This window comes from Rhinopithecus bieti, unplaced genomic scaffold (genome assembly GCF_001698545.2).
Source record: "Rhinopithecus bieti isolate Rb0 unplaced genomic scaffold, ASM169854v2 scaffold_11940, whole genome shotgun sequence".
Classification (NCBI taxonomy): Eukaryota; Metazoa; Chordata; class Mammalia; order Primates; family Cercopithecidae; genus Rhinopithecus; species Rhinopithecus bieti.
The window spans coordinates 325,748-343,717 of NW_016806938.1; positions in this window are offsets into that span (position 1 = coordinate 325,748).

Genomic DNA, 17,970 nt, shown 5'->3' on the forward strand with positions numbered 1-17,970 from the left:
TTACCCGATTTTCCAGGTGTTGTGTGTCTCAGTTCCCCTGGCTAGGAAAACGGATCCCCTTCCCCCTTGCGCTTCCAGGTGAGGCGATGCCTCGCCCTGCTTCAGCTCTCGCTGGTCAGGCTGCAGCAGCTGACCAGAACCGATTGTCCGGCACTCCCTAGTGAGATGACCCCAGTACCTCAGTTGAAAATGCAGAAATCACCAGTCTTCTGTGTCGCTCGCGCTGGGAGTTGGAGACTGGAGCTGTTCCTATTTGGCCATCTTGCTCCGCCTCTCTATAATAAATATTAACAGCTTCTTTTGCTTTAGGCTGCATTCTATATTCTTTATACAAATTAGTTAACTTAATCATCATGGTAAACACATCAGGTGTGCACTAATATTGTTCCATATTAAAGCTGATAAAACTAAGATAGAACCTTTTGGTAACCGCGAAAAGCCACAACTTCAATGTGGCAGATTAAGGGATCATATCACACAAGGTGAATCCAATAAGGTGTAGCTATCTTATGCACTACACAATAATCCCTCTCTCTTCCCAAAATGTTACTATATTTATCACTTTAAACATGTGTTGGGAACATATGGAAACCTTCTTTCTAATTAATGATTTCAGTTAAATTTTTAAGAAAAAAAATTGTGAATATGTATTGATATTTAAATATTCCCCTGAAATTAAGAATAAGGCATTCCTTTCTCTACTGGAGCTGAAGCTTTCTGTGTTGTCTCATCAAACTCAATAGTTGAGAATTTAAAACTAGGTTATATCTTTGCTGAAAATTGTGTCTGCCTCAGAAAAATATGGAGTTAGTTTATCTAATCATGGTTTCATAACATCACATTTTTCCATATTGCCAATCAACCCATCGTAACTTTCATACCAGATTATATTGAATTGATCTATTAATCTTCACTTTTTCTCACTTTTCAATTTTCCTTTGACTTCTATATATTACTACTACTTCAATTCAATTACAATTTGTTTTTATTATACTTCAAGTTTTGGGGTACATGTGCAGAACATGCAGATTTTTTTACATAGGTATACATGTGCCATGGTGTTTTGCTGCACCCATCAATCTGTCATCTACATTAGGTATTTCTCCTAATGCTATCCTTCCCCTAGTCCCCACCCCCTGACAGGCCCTAGTGTGTGATATTCCCCTCCCTGTGTCCATGTGTTCTCATTGTTTAGCTCCCACTTATGAGTGGGAACGTGTGGTGTTTGGTTCTCTGTTCCTGTCTTACTTTGCTGAGAATGACTGTTTCCGGCTTCATCCACGTCGCTGCAAAGGACATGAATTCATCCTTTCGTATGACTGCATAGTATTCCATGCTGTATATATGCCACATTTTCTTTAGTCTATCAATGATAGGCATTTGGGTTGGTTCCAAGTCTTTGCTATTGTGAGCAGTGCCACAATGAATATACAACACAATCAAATTAGTTTCAGCTCATGTTATATACTGAAATGTGTTTCTCAAAATTCGTATGTTGTAGTCCTAGACACTAATGTTAAGGTATTTCGAGATAGGGTCTTTAGGGAAGTAATTAAGTTTAAATCAGGTCATAAGGGTGGGGCCCTAATCCTATGGATTTGGTGTCTTTATAAAAGGAGGAGGATTTCTGAAGAGCTGTTTCTCTCTCTGACCACGTGGGAGCATAGCAAAAAGGAGACTTCCTGCAACTAGGAAAAGAGCCCTAACATGAAATAGATTTCTAGCCTCCAGAACCATTAGAAAATTAATATCTGTTGTCTAAGCCACCCGGTCTGTGGTATTTTTTTATGGTGGCCCAAGAGGGCCAATACAATGAGAAATGTAAAAGTGGTTCAATGTTAGAAAATATATACAAAGAAATAACCACATTAATAGAACAACTAAAAATCTATTATGATCAATTAATAAAGAATCAAAAGCATCTAAAAGATTATAACTTATTTAGATAATAAATGTTAGAAAACTAGGAATAGAGAAATTTATTTGACGTGTTAAAAAGTTAAATACCAAAAGCCTTTAGCAAAGGTATCCTTAATAGATAAAAAATAAAAAGGTGTTCCAAAGTTTCGCAAACAGACTTGAATAGCACCATAATTGCTACTACTTAACACAAGAGTAAAGGTCTTAGACAATGCAATATGTCAAAACCAAACCAAACAAACAAACAAAATAGCAACTATAAAAACAAACCTGTGAGGGCTTTATAAAATCTGAATAAAAGATATAAAATTCTGATTTTTAAAAGATGACATCATCCTCTACTTTCAAAAGCCAAGAGAATCATAAGTTGTTAATCAAATAACTTAGCAAGGTTGACTGATACCAGATCAAGTTATAAAATTCAATAGCAATTTTCTAAAAATAAGTAAATGTAATTCATGCTGTGATGAGTATCATGCAGGAACTAGTTTAAAGTAAAAACATATTAAGAATAGCAAACCATTCACAATAGCATCAAAATAATAAAATCTCTAATAATTAATTTAATTAATATTTCACAAGTTCCCAAAAGATAAAAATTTACAGATCAAGAAAATAATATAGAAGCTATGATAAATTTATAAGTATTCTTGGACAAAGTGATTTAATATTAGATATATGCTTGTTCTCTCCAAACAAATTTATTAGGTAACAAAATAATAAAATATTTCATGTGGAAATCAAAGACCTATTTCTAAAATACCTATGAAAGAAAAAAGTTGTATATATCACAGTATAGACTATTCCGTTGAGATACACCACACCCCCAATCCCAATGCTTTTCAAGATACACTTCTCCATGTCTGTGCTTCTTTAGAATAAGACTCTTTTTAGAAAGTCTCTTACTTAACTTAGATGGTATATAAGGCACCACCACTTCAAATTTTTCAAAGGTTTTATCATAAGGTCTTATAGACACAGGCTTTAGGCCTTGTTTTAGGCCTTGTTTCATTTTGAGCATCTTTTACTGACTGGTAAATTGGAGATGAAAAATACTTTTATTTCTCAGTGCAGCCATTGCAGAATCTTCTGTATTCTCTCCAAAACCTACTTACAAACCAGAAAGTTCTTACTTAGCTCAGCATTATGATTTTCCCTTTAGAGGGCATTTGGAAATGTCTGGAGTTAAGTTTGATGCTATGCCTGGGGGTAATGGTGCAACTGGCATTTAGTGTTAAAACCAGTAATTCTGTCAAATGTGGACTCTTCAACCCCTTCCCCCAACATAGACTTATCTAGCCCCAAATTTCAATAGTGCTGAGTTCTAGAAACCCTGACTTTAACTCATCTTTCTTACCTTGTGTCTGAACATAGGAAACAGAATAAATCCAGTCGATATTTCAACATTCTGCATTGGCATCATCTTGCCGAATTCCACAGGTCCATTAAGCGCATTTTCTAATTTTCAACTTGCCAAAAATGTTAGATTTAATTGTTCTACTACTGTATGTCATGAATTGCCACATTACAAGCCTGTTTTAGCACTTTCATTACCACATTTTCTTCTTCTGCCCACATTTTAGGCTTTTTTTACAGCAGCACTTCAGGTTCACATGCCCATTTCTATACCATTTATCTGTCATTGCATTAAAACTAAAAAAATTAATACTTCAAACAGTTACTCTAAACACAAATCCTTATGCATTTCATAACTGAATTGAATTCAGTTGGACATGTCCTTTGGTAATCTGAGTTGGACTTGCTCGGATATTTGCAGTGCCTTGCAGGTACATTAGTCTGCTCTGCTTCCGTGAGTTGACTTGCTCTCAGTTGGGGTGACTTTGGTGGCTAGACCATGTATCTCAAAATCCAGAAGGCTAGTCCAGGCTTGCTAATGGGGCGTTGTCCAAAATATCAATACAGCAACCTCTAATGTGCAAATATTTGTAAAGTCCCAGCCTGCAACGCATTTCCTATTGTCTCTTTGGCCAAAGCAAATCACAAGGCTAGTTCAGATACAAGAGTTAGAAAATGAGACCATTTATTTTCCAAGTATGGAAAAAGTTAAGAGAAAGAATCTGTGACCATTTCGCAACTCATCACACTGCTATCCAGAAATGTTTTTCATCCATATGTATGTTAAAGACATATCACACATATAGCCATGAAAGTACATATATGAGAATATTTAATGGAACATAATTCTGGTAACGAAGAAGAATTTGAAGTATTTGTCTTTAAGGAAACAGTTGTATAAAATATTTGAAATGCACTTCATGAAATGCTGAGTACAACACAGTTGCTAAAAGTACTGGATGAAGTACACACATAACAATGTTGAGTTTTTAAAACAGTGTTGAGTGAAAAAAGATGAAAACAGAAAGAAATGTATATCATGATAGCATTTACACATACTCAAAATAGATACATATGTTATAGGAAGACCTACAAGCAAAATAGGACACATTAAATTCAGAAGAATGTTTGTCCCTGGTTTGGACTGAATGAGGGTGGGAATGTGATGCGAGAGGAGGACAGGTTTTGTGGAGCTCATATGTAAGGCCATACTGTAATGAATAGTTTGGTTCCTACCTGCCCCAATAGCTACATTCCAGATCCACTCTTTATTGTACTTGCATTTTAATCAAACTGGTTTTCAAAAGTGCCATGTCCTTTATACCCCTGGGTACTTTCACTTGATATCTCTCTGTGTTAAAAACTTTCCATATTTTTGCATAGTTAAGTGCTGCTTATTCTTGAGATTTTAACACAAATGCCACTTTCTTTGTGAGGCTTTGCTAAGCCCTCAGATGAAGCCAAGTGTCCTCTTGCAGATGCGCATAAGACTATGAATAATTCCTTCAGAGCATTTGCCAGTGATTTTACATATAAATTCATATCTCTCCCCTGAGATTACATTTTATTATGATAAGGACTATCTTATTTATCACCATTTTATTTTCTTGAGCAGTACATTGTATGATGCAATGTAGAGACTTGAAAAATAGGTGATGAAATAAGGAAATGCAGAGAAATTAAAATCACCCAATATTGGATGGCAACACACTCACACACACTGTCACAGACACCTCCATATACGTACACATGCACAGATACGCATATATGAAGAGTTTGGATTATAATCCCAGAAAACACAATCCCAAATGCCATAATCTCCAATGCTGAAATCATGAAAGATCAAAATTACTAAAGATCAAAATCTCTAAAGTCTAAATCCCTAAAATAAAAAGTCCCTAAATGCTAAAATCCTGAAAAATCACAATCACAGAATAATTGCATCATGTTAGGTGTAAGTGTCACCTGTTACTTTATTTGTTTGGAAATAAGTGTGGTTTAAGATATGTATTAATGCCACATTGACAAAGGGTGAACTTGTGAACTTAATTTTATGTATCAACCTGACTGAATAAAAGAATAGCAACTTGGTAAAGTATTATTTTGGGTATGCCTGTGAGGGTGCTTCCAAAAGCAAACAGTGTGAGTCTGAGTGGATTTGGTAGGGAAGATCTGCCTTCTATGTTGGTGAGCACCATCTAATCAACTGGGGACAAAGTGAGAATACAGGTGCATTGGTCTCTGAGATCTGGGACAAACTTTTTCTGTGGCCTTGGATATCAGAACCCAGACTTTCCAGCCTTTGGACTCCAGGTCTTACATCAGTCATCCTTCAGGTCCTGCAGCTTTCATTCTGAACCACACTGTCAGCATCCCAGGGCCTGCAGCTTGCAGATTGCCTGTCCTGGGACTGCTTGGCCACCATAATTGTGTGAGCCAATTCCCATAATAAATCCTCATATACATATATATGTATATATAATGTATATATATTCCCATAATAAATCCTCATATACATATATATGTGTGTGTGTATATATGTGTGTGTATATATATCCTATTTGTTCTGTCCCTCTGGAGAATCCTGACTAATAACAATTTTGCATTGAGAAAGCCAAGTATCATTCTTTTTTACTGTGTTTCTTAAAACACAGTGAAAGGATCTGTGAAATTTTTCCCTCATTAAAAAAAAAAAAAAAACAAAGTGTATGAGGCTACTTAATGGTAAAGATAAAAGCTTAAAAGCTAATTATTATTGGTGCCGAGAAAGCAGAAAAATCACTTAATTGCCACAGTCAAACAATAACTAGACTTTCAAACGGATAGCATACACTTAAAAAATGTGTAGACCACAACCACTCTCCAAATGTAAGTATGGGGAGTATTTGTAAATCATGGAAGAATTAAAAACAGAAAACAATACAAGAAATCTCACCTTCAAAATTATACAGTCATGTATAATGATTTTGGCTTCACACATAGTGCCATGCTTGCCTTCAAAAAACACACTTCATCAGAGAATAAAAAGAATTCTACAAGCTCGGTGATCTTCTGAACCAAAGGCACTTGCTAATATTGTGGTCCCCCTTGTATTATAAAACACATTGATTGGTGAACTATTCTTGGTTAAGCATGGATTTGACTGTCAAAGAAGATACACTTCTTACATTTACCACTAATTATATCATAGAAAAACTAGCATATACTTCACTTTGACTAATGGATGGCACTTTCAAAACTGTCCCCACTGTTTTTTTAATCAACTGTATACAATTCATGCCTCCATTGGATTAAAAAATTCTAGAACTTATCCACTTGTTTAGGTATGAGTGACTGAAAAAAAGTGGATTGATTTACAGTCTTAGTTGAAGATTTGGTCGATTTTGCAGAAGAGAAAGGATTTTAATTGAATCCTTAAACTGTAATGACAGATTGGGAATCAGGTGTGATCAAGTCTTCTAAAAGTGAATGCCAAGGTGTTACCAATAAAGTTTGTTTTCCCATTCAGCCCACTGTGTTTGATGGAGAATCATGATCAGCGGATTGGCAGCATGATATGGCAGTAACAAAACTTCAATTTAAAACATATGATTTGCCTGAAGTGGCATTCTTTCTAGCTGTTGACATTGCAGGAACTCCTAATGAATTAAAGCTGCATTTGCCTGAAGAAGCCATTGAAGTTACTGGTTTGCTGATAGCTCTGTGCCTGATAAGATAAGAAGATACTTATGGAACAATGTTGCTGTTCCATCACCTGTATTGTTTCCACCTAATTTGTGATATGTATATGTGTGCATGTGGTCTGTATAAGAGTGTGTATAGATTTCTGCATACCAAAAACAACATAGAAGCGTGGCTCAGGAGATGAAGATATTTAATATGGAATCCTCATGTTATTGTATATCTAATCATTGAAGGATTTCAAAAAGGGCGGTGACTCCTAGAAAATAAATATCAATGCATTCTCTGAGGAAAGCAGTGTCCTAAAAGATAAAACAAAACTAAACTAAAAACAAACAAACGAAAAACAAAACAAACAAAAAATAAGCAGCTATTCATCATGATGCAAGACTTCAACATATAATGATTACAAAATTCAGCCAGCTCTTCTGGACAATCTTCAAGCAATTGCCCATAATCTATCTCTGAAACACACTTTTTCATATGTCAAATTTTCTGTTTTAGTTTTTTTCTTTTCTTTTCCTTCTTTTAGTATTTTAAATTGTCAGAATTATTTTTTACAATTTGCTATACTATGTATTTATCTTTGGCATCATTTTTAATACTGGAGCGCTAAATTCTGTAGACACTTTAGCGGGTTCTAATTAATTTTATGCATTTTTTTCTAATTTGGCTATACAAAAGTTTATTTATGTATATTGACTATGCATAAGCATTGCTGATGTACATAAAAATGTTGAAACTTCTTCAGTAAATGAAAAGATGCCCTTTTTACACATCTGTATTTTGAGATAAAATTTCTCAAGACTTGAGCTCTTTGAGCAACTGCATGTGACATGATGACCCATTATGATTTTCGATTAACCTCCTAAAAAGGATGAGATTTTCACAATATTTCAGAGGACAACAGCTAGAAAGCTGGATGCATAAAAATATCAACTGTAGTAATATGCATTTATTCATTTCCCCTTTTGACCTACTTATTTACACACAGGTTGTCTCCTCATACCTGTTGGATTTATGAGACCGTCATTAATAGAGCTGAATGTTTATGCTTACAAAAATCTGTATGTTATTACTGCCTATTTTATTGTGTAAAGTTGTCTGTGAAGTGATCTGTTATGTTCTCTATGTTTCTCAAATCTCCTTTTAAAAAATATAAATAAATATCTTCTAAAGAGTTGTAATTATTTTTTCCAGAATTTTATTTTGGGCATCAAAAATCTTTTGGGATGTCAATATTTGGTAATATGGCATTCAAGATTATGTTTTTTTGGAGTCATGATGGGTCCCAAATGAACACACATATATATTACATGTGAAATAAATCAGATTGATATTTGTCCAAACGTTTCATGCTGAATTTTCCTCAATAGAATACTCTCCTTTTTGCCTAGTTAACTCTTATTAATGTTTTTGTCTTTCCTGGATTTATTGCTTAAATATTATTCTCTCAGGAAACACTAAATTAGATCCTCAGACTCACATGTTATACACTACATTTTTTCTTTTACCACATATTATAATGATATCTAAGTGTATTTTGATATATACATGAAATATATGTATATTACTATACAAGTGAATAATACTATATATATATACACATATATACACACATACATGAAATTACACACACATACTAACACACACAAAGTATTGGTATTTGGAAGGCTGCTAGCATTTGATTATTTGGTCATTTCGTAATTTCCCGATCCTGGATTTTGTGGTAAATTTCAGCTTTCCATTGATTTTGGGAAGCTCGCAGTGATAGACTTTTATTTTCACAATTATAAGGCTTTACTCATTGTTTTTAAGAAAAACACTAGGATTGTTTTAAATTTGAATATGTATGCCTACAGATTGATTTAAAAAGATCTATCAAATAGTATTACTAGGCTTGTCAATGGAGAAAAATGATAAGGCAAGTTTCAATCATTTTAGGAGATTTATTTGCCAGAATTAAAGGCACACACCCAGAAGACAGGTCTATGCTTTTCTCTGAAGATGATTTTGAGGGCTCCAAATTTAAAGGGGAAAGGGCGGGGTATTGAGAACTACATAATTTGCATGTAACAGGGAGTTAGGGAAAATAGTCATTCATGCCTTTGTCTGCCTCAGTGAATCTACATTTTTTTTTTTTTCCATAAGATGACCTAGACAAATGGGGCAGAGGAAAAATGCAGGGAATCTGCATTTTACATATGATAACACAGGCAAAAATGGAGTAAGGGAATTATCAGATATGCATTTGTGTCTGATGAGCCGTGGGTAACTGCACCTGTAAAGATAAGCTATCAATTTGCATTGCCATGGTGAAATTTTAACAGAAACACCTTAAAAGATCTTGCAGCTCCTCAGGAATTTCCTTGTAGGCAAAATATGGGGGAGGCATGTAGCTTTTCATCTTGTAGCCATCTTACTTAGGAACCAAATGGAGAAGGCAGATTTGCATGACCCAGTTCCCAGCTTGACTTTTCCCTTTGGCTACGTGAGTTCGGGGGTCCCAAAATTTAATTTCCTTTCACCGCCTCCATTTTCATTCTGCCTGAAAAATGCAAGAAAGAGAAATAATTTTCCTAAAAGGAGATTGAAAAAAATACTTTTGTAATGATGGGGTTATTTGAGAAATGTACTGTTCTCTATTCTTTGATGTGGGGCTTAACGCCTTATTCTAGCTGTGATTTTTGGACTTTTAAGAAAGAGGATTATGTTGAAACTGGCAGAAAATGTTAGGCCACACTTACTATGAAAGATTTTAGACAGTGCTCTGATGTTCTCCTGTCCATCCCCCTGAGGAACTTCTGTGGGGTTGAGGCAACGACTGGAACACCTGTGGCCACACAGTCTGATGGCATCAGCTGTGGAGAATGAGGACCACATTCTCTGCTCTTCAGAAGAGTCCGTTATTAACACTTAGAGTCTTAGGGATATCTGGGAATTAACTTAATTTAACTCCTAAGGAAGTTAAACCTAAAATCAAAGAAGATTAGATTTCTCATAATTTGTAGAAAGGAAACTCAGAGTTAAAACATGAATAATAGGCAGAGGTGACGGGTGAAATTGACCAAGCTAGTTATTTGTTTAACATCTGAGTGCCCAGCTAGGTTTCAAACTCTGTTAGGAAGTATCTTGTTGAGGGCTCCATTCCAGCAACTACATAAAGCCTTATTCAGAGCATATGTCATCCTCACAACAAATTATTTAAATCTCTTTTGTAATCTATATTTTTACATACAGTTTGGTATTGATTTAAGCTGAAATGAATAGTGTGATGGACAGTGCTCTTGAATTAGAATGAATAAAAATATTCCCCTAAATTAAACAATATACATACATAGATAAACATGGGAATGGGACAAAAGCAAAAGAAGTGACTTTGAAAAGTGATCTTAGCATGGACAGAACTAGAGCGCAAACTGTCAAACTTATCTGACAGAATCTGACTTCCCAGTGAGTATAACAAGACCATCATGTTTCTTATAAGGCAGGCTGATGATAGCACACTGGAACTATGGTATCTGATTTGATCTGGTATCTCCATACATACACATAGTCATAGGCTAGTATGTAGATATAAATTTTTGATACATTTCAGTTCCATGTCACATCAACCATTTCCTAGACTTGATGGCTAATTCCATGTTGCTTTAACACATTTTTCTGGATGGAGTTTTATGCTTATGTAGGTTTGAGGATTCGATATAAATGGTGGGCACATGTTATACAAGAGGATGAAAAGATATATTAAATTCATCTATGTTTGGATGTATATTAGAGATGGTAAATCATATTATAGAATGTTTATTTTTACAATTCTCTACTTTATCTGGGTCATAAACTTCTTAAAATTTCTTTTCCAGTTTAAGCTTTCTATGCTTCTATTCAACCCCAAGATAATTTTCTTCTAAGATTAAGGAAAATCTATTCAGCTGTTTTAAAGCTAAGTGAATGTGAAAAGTATATATTTTTTGTCATCATAGGAAAGGCAATCTATTGTAATAGCTTTCTCAGTAAAACGCCAAAAAGACTTCTTTTGAAAGGTTCCAATCTAAATATAAATGATACCAGATAGAATAAAAACTATCTTGTCAGCATGTGAGGAAGAAAAGAAGTTCCCAAATTTCTACTTAAAAACATCCCATTGTCTGGACTCCTGATACTTAGAAATACAAATCAGTGAGTGACTTATTTAAATAGGCATTACTAGAGGTGCTATTGTCTCCACAAATAAATACGTACAGGAGCCTTTAGCCATTATGTTAGAAGGACTGATAGTAAGTGCATCAAGAAAATGTGAAAGATGAAAATGAATAGTGTAATGCTTATTAAAAATTTAAAGATAAAAAGGATCTTGGTGTTCATGGGGTTTAGTTGTCCTGAAAACTGATTATAATGTGAAGTACTTGGAGGTCACGGTGTTCTTTACGGAACTCTTAATTACTGATGTAGTGCACCAGTGTGACAATCATGATTATAATTTTTGCAAGTGAGAAACATGATATTTACTGATATTAAATAAGGAAGCAGAACTGAATATTAATGTTTTAAGACAAAAATGTTTATTATGGGCAAGAAACAAAATTACAATCATTTTATTTGTTAGCTTAATCTTTTTATTAAAAAAAAACAAAGCAAACATTTAAATCAAGCGTCTGAATACCTTAAACTCAGAAAGTACAACTTTCATTGAAATTATATTGAGTGACTCTTATGTAGCTCAAGTCTCGAATAATTTTTAACACACAGGAGTGACTGTCCTTTTCATGCCCATTCACTTGCCCACTCTGTCTCTCAGAAACACCAGATAGATTATTGCAAATGTGACTAGACAGTGACAAGGAACCCACTTTTATCCAAAAGTTAGAGGCTGAAAAGTAAAAATTCAAGTATCCTCATTATTACTTCTACCTCCTTATTCTCAGACCCATACATTTACATAACTGCATCAGTTTAAGAGCTGTCCACATCCTAAAGAGCTGTACCCACTCATCATGGGGTATCACTGAGCTGCTGGCATCTAACAAGCACCTTTAAGAGGCCAGTTCATCACTGTCAGCTGGCAGCTTCCGGAGTTATATGGGAGGACCAGTGGATCCCAAGAAATAGGCTCATCTCTCCCCTACATCTTCTTTGCTGAAATCCTGGCTAGCAAATATCAGGGGTTTTGTTTGTCCTTTTGATACAGGAAGGAGACAGGGAAATACTGGGTAGACGAGGGTGGTTCCTTGGCAAAGGCTCCACCCTCAGACCTGGGGACTGCGGCTTTAAATGGGATTTCTGTTTTGTGCCCAAAAAGTTGCTTTAGTCCTGGCATGTCCCCCATCCTGTGCCTATGTAAACCTGAGACCTTAGCAGGCACACAAACAAGTGGCTGAACGTCCAGAGGAGCAGAGGAACAAGAGCAGCAGAGAACAGCAGAGAGTGGTGGAAAGTAGCAGAAAGCAGCAGGGCAGGACAACAGAGAAAAGGAAGGGTGTCTGCACACCCAGAGGAGTTTGGCTGGGGACAGTCGGTGAGGGGTTCGGCTGTTGGAAGTTCCAACTCCAGGGAAGAATCACCTTCTTACTCCATCTCCCTGCTTCCAGCTCCCCATCTATCCTGCTGAAAGCCATCTCCATCATTCAATAAAACCTAGCATTCATCCTTGGGGTCCATGTGTTAACTCAATTTTTCTTGGATGCTGGACAGAAGCTCAGGATCCAGAAAGCTGTCACACTGGCCCTCTGCCCTTGCAGAAAGGCAGAGGGTTAATTGAGCTGATTAATACTCAAGCCATCCTCAAATGGCAAAGCTAAAGGGCACACTGTAACGTGCACCCACCAGGGCTCCTTCACCTGCCAGTCTGTGTGCTCCCCCTCTTGCAAGGGGTTTGAGCAGCCAGGCGACTGAACAGGCAAGCCACACCCTGTCGCATTTCCTGCCAGGGGAATCAGGGAACTCTTCCATTTTACTTTCTACTATAATTACTCATATCTTGGAATCAAAGGATTAGTGTGGATATTCTGCTGACTGTTAGGTATGTCTATATAAAATGCATATTTGAAAATGGGAAAATGGCATACAGGTAGATTGGCTGAGCATAGTGAACCTAATTCTATAAAATCATGTCTTACCATCACCCCTGGCCATCAGAGGACAACTGCAACTGAGCTCTCGATCATGAAGCCATTTGGTTACCAGTTTTGTTTTTTGTTGTTGTATAATTTTTATTTGTATTTTTTTGAAGGATTACTTTATAAACCTTTAGTGGAGTTCTAAGGAGGCATCTTTACAATATAAAGATACCCTTTTGCCACTTACCCTTCATACTTTCCATTTCTTATTCTCCTTTTAATTACCAACTATATAAAACAACGAGTAAAGTGGATATTATTCTCTGTAGAAAAGTTTGTGAAAATAAAATATTTGACTTCACATTTCTTGCCTTGAGATGCAGAAATAGAACCACACAATAAATAGAATAAGCTACTGCTATGGTTTGAACGCATATATTTTTCCAAAATTCTTAGATTGAAATCTAAGACTTAATGTGATACTGTCAAGCATGGGGGCCTTCTGCGAAGTGATTAAGTTAGGTGGGCTTTACCCTCATGAATGGATCAATGACCTTATGAAAGACCTGGAGGGATTTAATTAGGCCATTTTTCCCTATTGCCTTCCACCACATAAGGACACAGCAGGAAGGAACAGTATAAGAACTGTTGACAGTTCTGTTGACATCAACTTTGCCAGCCCCCTTAATATTGGACTATTTTCCAAAACATAGAGAAAATTAATTCCTCTTACTTATAAATTACCTAGTCCGAGGTGTTTTGTTACAGTAGCATGAACAGTCTAAGACAACTACTTAGCAATAATAGTATTGATTCTAAATGTCATAGAGAAGAGTTGGAGTGTTTATTCTTAATGAGATTGAAACCAACAATATGAATTAGCAAGATGCTACATATTCATCATCACCATTCTCTCCTTCAGTTTTCAATCAGCTTTAGTAAAATATAATTTACAAGCAAATCCTCCAAGTTTCAATGATTTCATGAGCTGTGTGTATAATAATAGGAACACCAACACGAACATGATATAGAATATTTCCATTAACCCCCACATTTTTATGTGATTTTGACAATCAAGGTCACTTCTCATCTCTTACCCCTGACAACCACTTATTTGCTTTCTGGCACTATACTATTGACATATTTCGAACTTCATATAAATGGAATAAAGAATATATATCAATAATAATTGGCTTCTTTCAAATGAGTTTTTAGATTATTTCCATTTTTATCTGTTATAAACAATCAGCAACAAGCATTTGTAAATATGGCCACCTTTGCAGACATATACTTGTCTTTCTGGGGTACATATTCAATAGAGGAATTACAGCATAAATTATTTTAATTTTAATATATCTTGACAAAAATGGCTTACAGATTTATGTTCCTAAAAGGTGTTCTAAGAACAAAACTTTGTAGAAAGAGCAGATTTATAGCAGTGTCAGAGAATTGTTTTCTTACCCACTCAGGGAAACTTAATATTATCTGCCTTAGTTTGGGCCCTGCAAAAGCAAAGCCTGAATAAGAGATTAAAATGGTGACATTTTATTTGTTATGGATAAACCATGGGAGGTTAGAATAACTAACTTATTTTATAAATAACTTATAGAATAAATAACTTATTTTATAAATAATAAAAGTGCCTGGGAAAGGGAGGTAGGTGCTGGGTGGAAACACAGAAGAGAAGAGAGGCAAAGCAACACAACATCAATCATTAGCAGCCTGACTCCTCTTTACAACCAGCCGCTAAATAAATAAATAAATAAATACCTTTCATCTGATACACTCGGAAGGTTTGCAAACATGAACTGCACCTTGTGATAGTGCCCAGAGGGGAGAACAAACAAATGTATCCGTAGTTTCCGCCCCCCTCCTCCATTTCTCTACTTGCTAAGGTTCTCCCCTCCAGGAGCTGATTCTCAGTAACTTACAGTTTGTGTTAGCCCGTTCCTTGGCAGGCACTCTGGAAGCAAAATCTCGGGGCCCTCAGTGCAGCGTTTTCTCTGAGTCTGAAAGCTGAAAGGCTCAACCAAGATTTGCTTACTTTGGATCTTGGTGGCTGGAAGATAAAACTTTTCCTTTGAGGGTCATCAATAACCATTTATTGTCCAGAGGGAAAGAATAAGGTGGTACAGGGAAAGTGAAAAGGTGCCCAAGATGTATGTTCAATACATTAAATGGATGAAGATTTATACCTGCTGATGGTTTAATTGATTGATAGGGAGGGAGGTTGAACACATTTTCACATGTCTATCATCCCCACATATACATTTTTTTTCTAGTCTTTTATTTCCTTGTGGATTTTTTTTATTTATTTGTTGATTTTGTAATATAAATGTTGGCAATTAATTTATTGTCTGCATATTGTAATATTTCCCTTTAGGTTATATTTGTCTATTGGCTTGCTTATGTTTGAATTTTATTCATGATGTTGTGAATATTATAGAAGTTACAAATTTTCATTTAGACAAGTGTATCATTTATTTATTTGCTGTTAGAAAGTTATGAAAAATTATTTTCTGCTATAACTCACTACATAATTTTGTTTGATGTTCTTCTTATGTATTTATTGTTTATGTGTTTATTATTTGCATTCTTTTCATGACATTATAATATGGGATATACTATTTATATTTTTTCCAAATAGAAAATCAGATGGTCCAACATCAGGTAATTTTAAACTGTTATTTTCCCATCTAATTGAGATGCCATATTTATCATGCACTGAAATTCCATTATTGAATTCCTTTTTCATTTTATAGATCTATTTCCCCATTGCATCTTCAAATTTAAGGCATTTCAATGACAATTTTAAACTTGTTTTAATATTTGGGAAGACAATTACTTTCTTTTTGCTTTTCTTAAAAAAAGTCTTACAACTTTTACTTACTTTTCTAAGTGAATTTTAGATTGAGCTTGTCAAATTCCTTAAAAATCTGTTGCTGGAATATTTATCAGAAAGTATTTAATTTATAGAGTAATTTAAAGAAAATTTAAAAGCCTTTATAAATGTGATTTTTTTTTTAATCTGGAATCTCAACATATAAAAAAGATAAAAGGGGAGACATCTGAGATTATTTGAAGGGTCAGACATATAAATGATCTATGAAGAACTTGTGGAACATAGTTCACGAACCACTTTTAAAATTTCTATCAGGAAAGAAATGCCATAATTTATATTTTCTCAAGGGTCAGAAATTACTGAGTAGAGATTTCCAAAGAGTGAAAGCCAGGGGAAATTCAGAACAGATGGAGGAAGGAGATGAATCATTCATTAGGTATTTGACTGACCTTTTGTGATATAGCTCTGGTCATGTGCTGAGTGGATGTGAAGATCCCTGTTCCAGTAATAGCCTAAGCATTTTCTGTCTGTGTTTAGGATGCAGACATACACATATCCCAAAAACTTGACAGTTTTTTTTTTTTTAATAAATAATGTAATTAGGTAAGCAATATTTTAGGAAACATGATTGTGGAAAGTCAAACAGCTATGATTAAATGTATTGCAACTATGTGTATTGTAATCACCTTGAGAAGTATTTGAAAATTACATAGAACATGGAATTTAAAACCCACAATGAGCCTCACCGAATTCTCTGTGACAGGCTGTCTGGAGTTCCAGAATCTCTGAGTAAAAAAGAAAGGTGATAAAATATTACAGACATTCTATCATACTTGGTTAGAGCTTTCCAATACATAGGTAAAACTTGACTTTAACGTTGGTATTAGGTCTAAAACAAAGCTTTTTTTTTAAAGCGGGGTAAAATTTAGGCTTTAAAATACTCTGTTGAAAGTCTTGCCTTATTACTATTTTTCATTTGATTCCCACACCTGAAACTTCTGTCTTGATTTTGAATTTCATTAACATCTTCTCTAAGTTCAAATAACTGGGTTCTGTTGTTAGTGGTAAAACTGGAAATGTTGAAGGTGTTGTGGCATTATTGTTCTTTGTAATTATTTTAAAGAGCAGTTTGTATGATATTGTATGTAGAATTTACAAATACACATAATCTGTTACTCATAGCCCTTAGTCTGCAGATATTACCCAGTTGGACAAACCATGAAAAACATACCATATGTACTTTAATTGTGTAAGGCAGTAGTTTCTAACCGATTTGAGAACAAGAACACATTTTATGGGTAAGCTTTGTATAGACTTGCACAAGATAATTTTACTTTCAGCAATTGTATGTGGAGAAAACACATTACACAAAAATATTGTAACAAAGTTATATTTCAATTTATTTGCATATTGTCAATCAGAATATTTATATACTTTGAAAAACTCATATATGCAATCGAAATGTTACTCAAACACAACTACCATGATACTTGATGAATGCTTGAATTTAACAGATCACTTACAACAAGCTCATAGCTTTCAAAGTATCAAAAGTTCACAGGTTGGTGACCACTAATACAAAATATTTTTTCCCTCTTCTTCTCTTTTACCATTCCCAAACTGTTTTTTTTCCTACTTTTGCTTAACTATCAATAAATATATTTGGCCTCAATTCAATATATTTAAAATCAAGGGCATGATTTTTGTCAAAACACATTTAATAAAAATTTATGGGCTGGGTGTAGCAGCTCACTCCTGTAATCCCAGCATTTTGGGAGGCCGAGGCGGGCAGATCACCTGAGGTTGGGAGTTCAATACCAGCCTTACCAACATGGAGAAACCTCATCCCTACTAAAAATACGAAAAATTAGCCAGGCGTCGTGCTGCATGCCTGTAATCCCATCTACTTGGGAGGCTGAGGTAGGAGAATCGCTTGAACCCGGGAGGCAGGAGTAGTGGTGAGCCGATATCGCACCATTGCACTCCAGCCTGGAAAAAAAGAGCAAAACTCCGTCTCGAAAGAGAGAGAGAGAGAGAGAGAGAGAGAGAGAGAGAGAGAGAGAGAGAGGAAAGAAGGAGAAAAGATAATAAGAGAGTCGTGTGTAAATTAGTCTT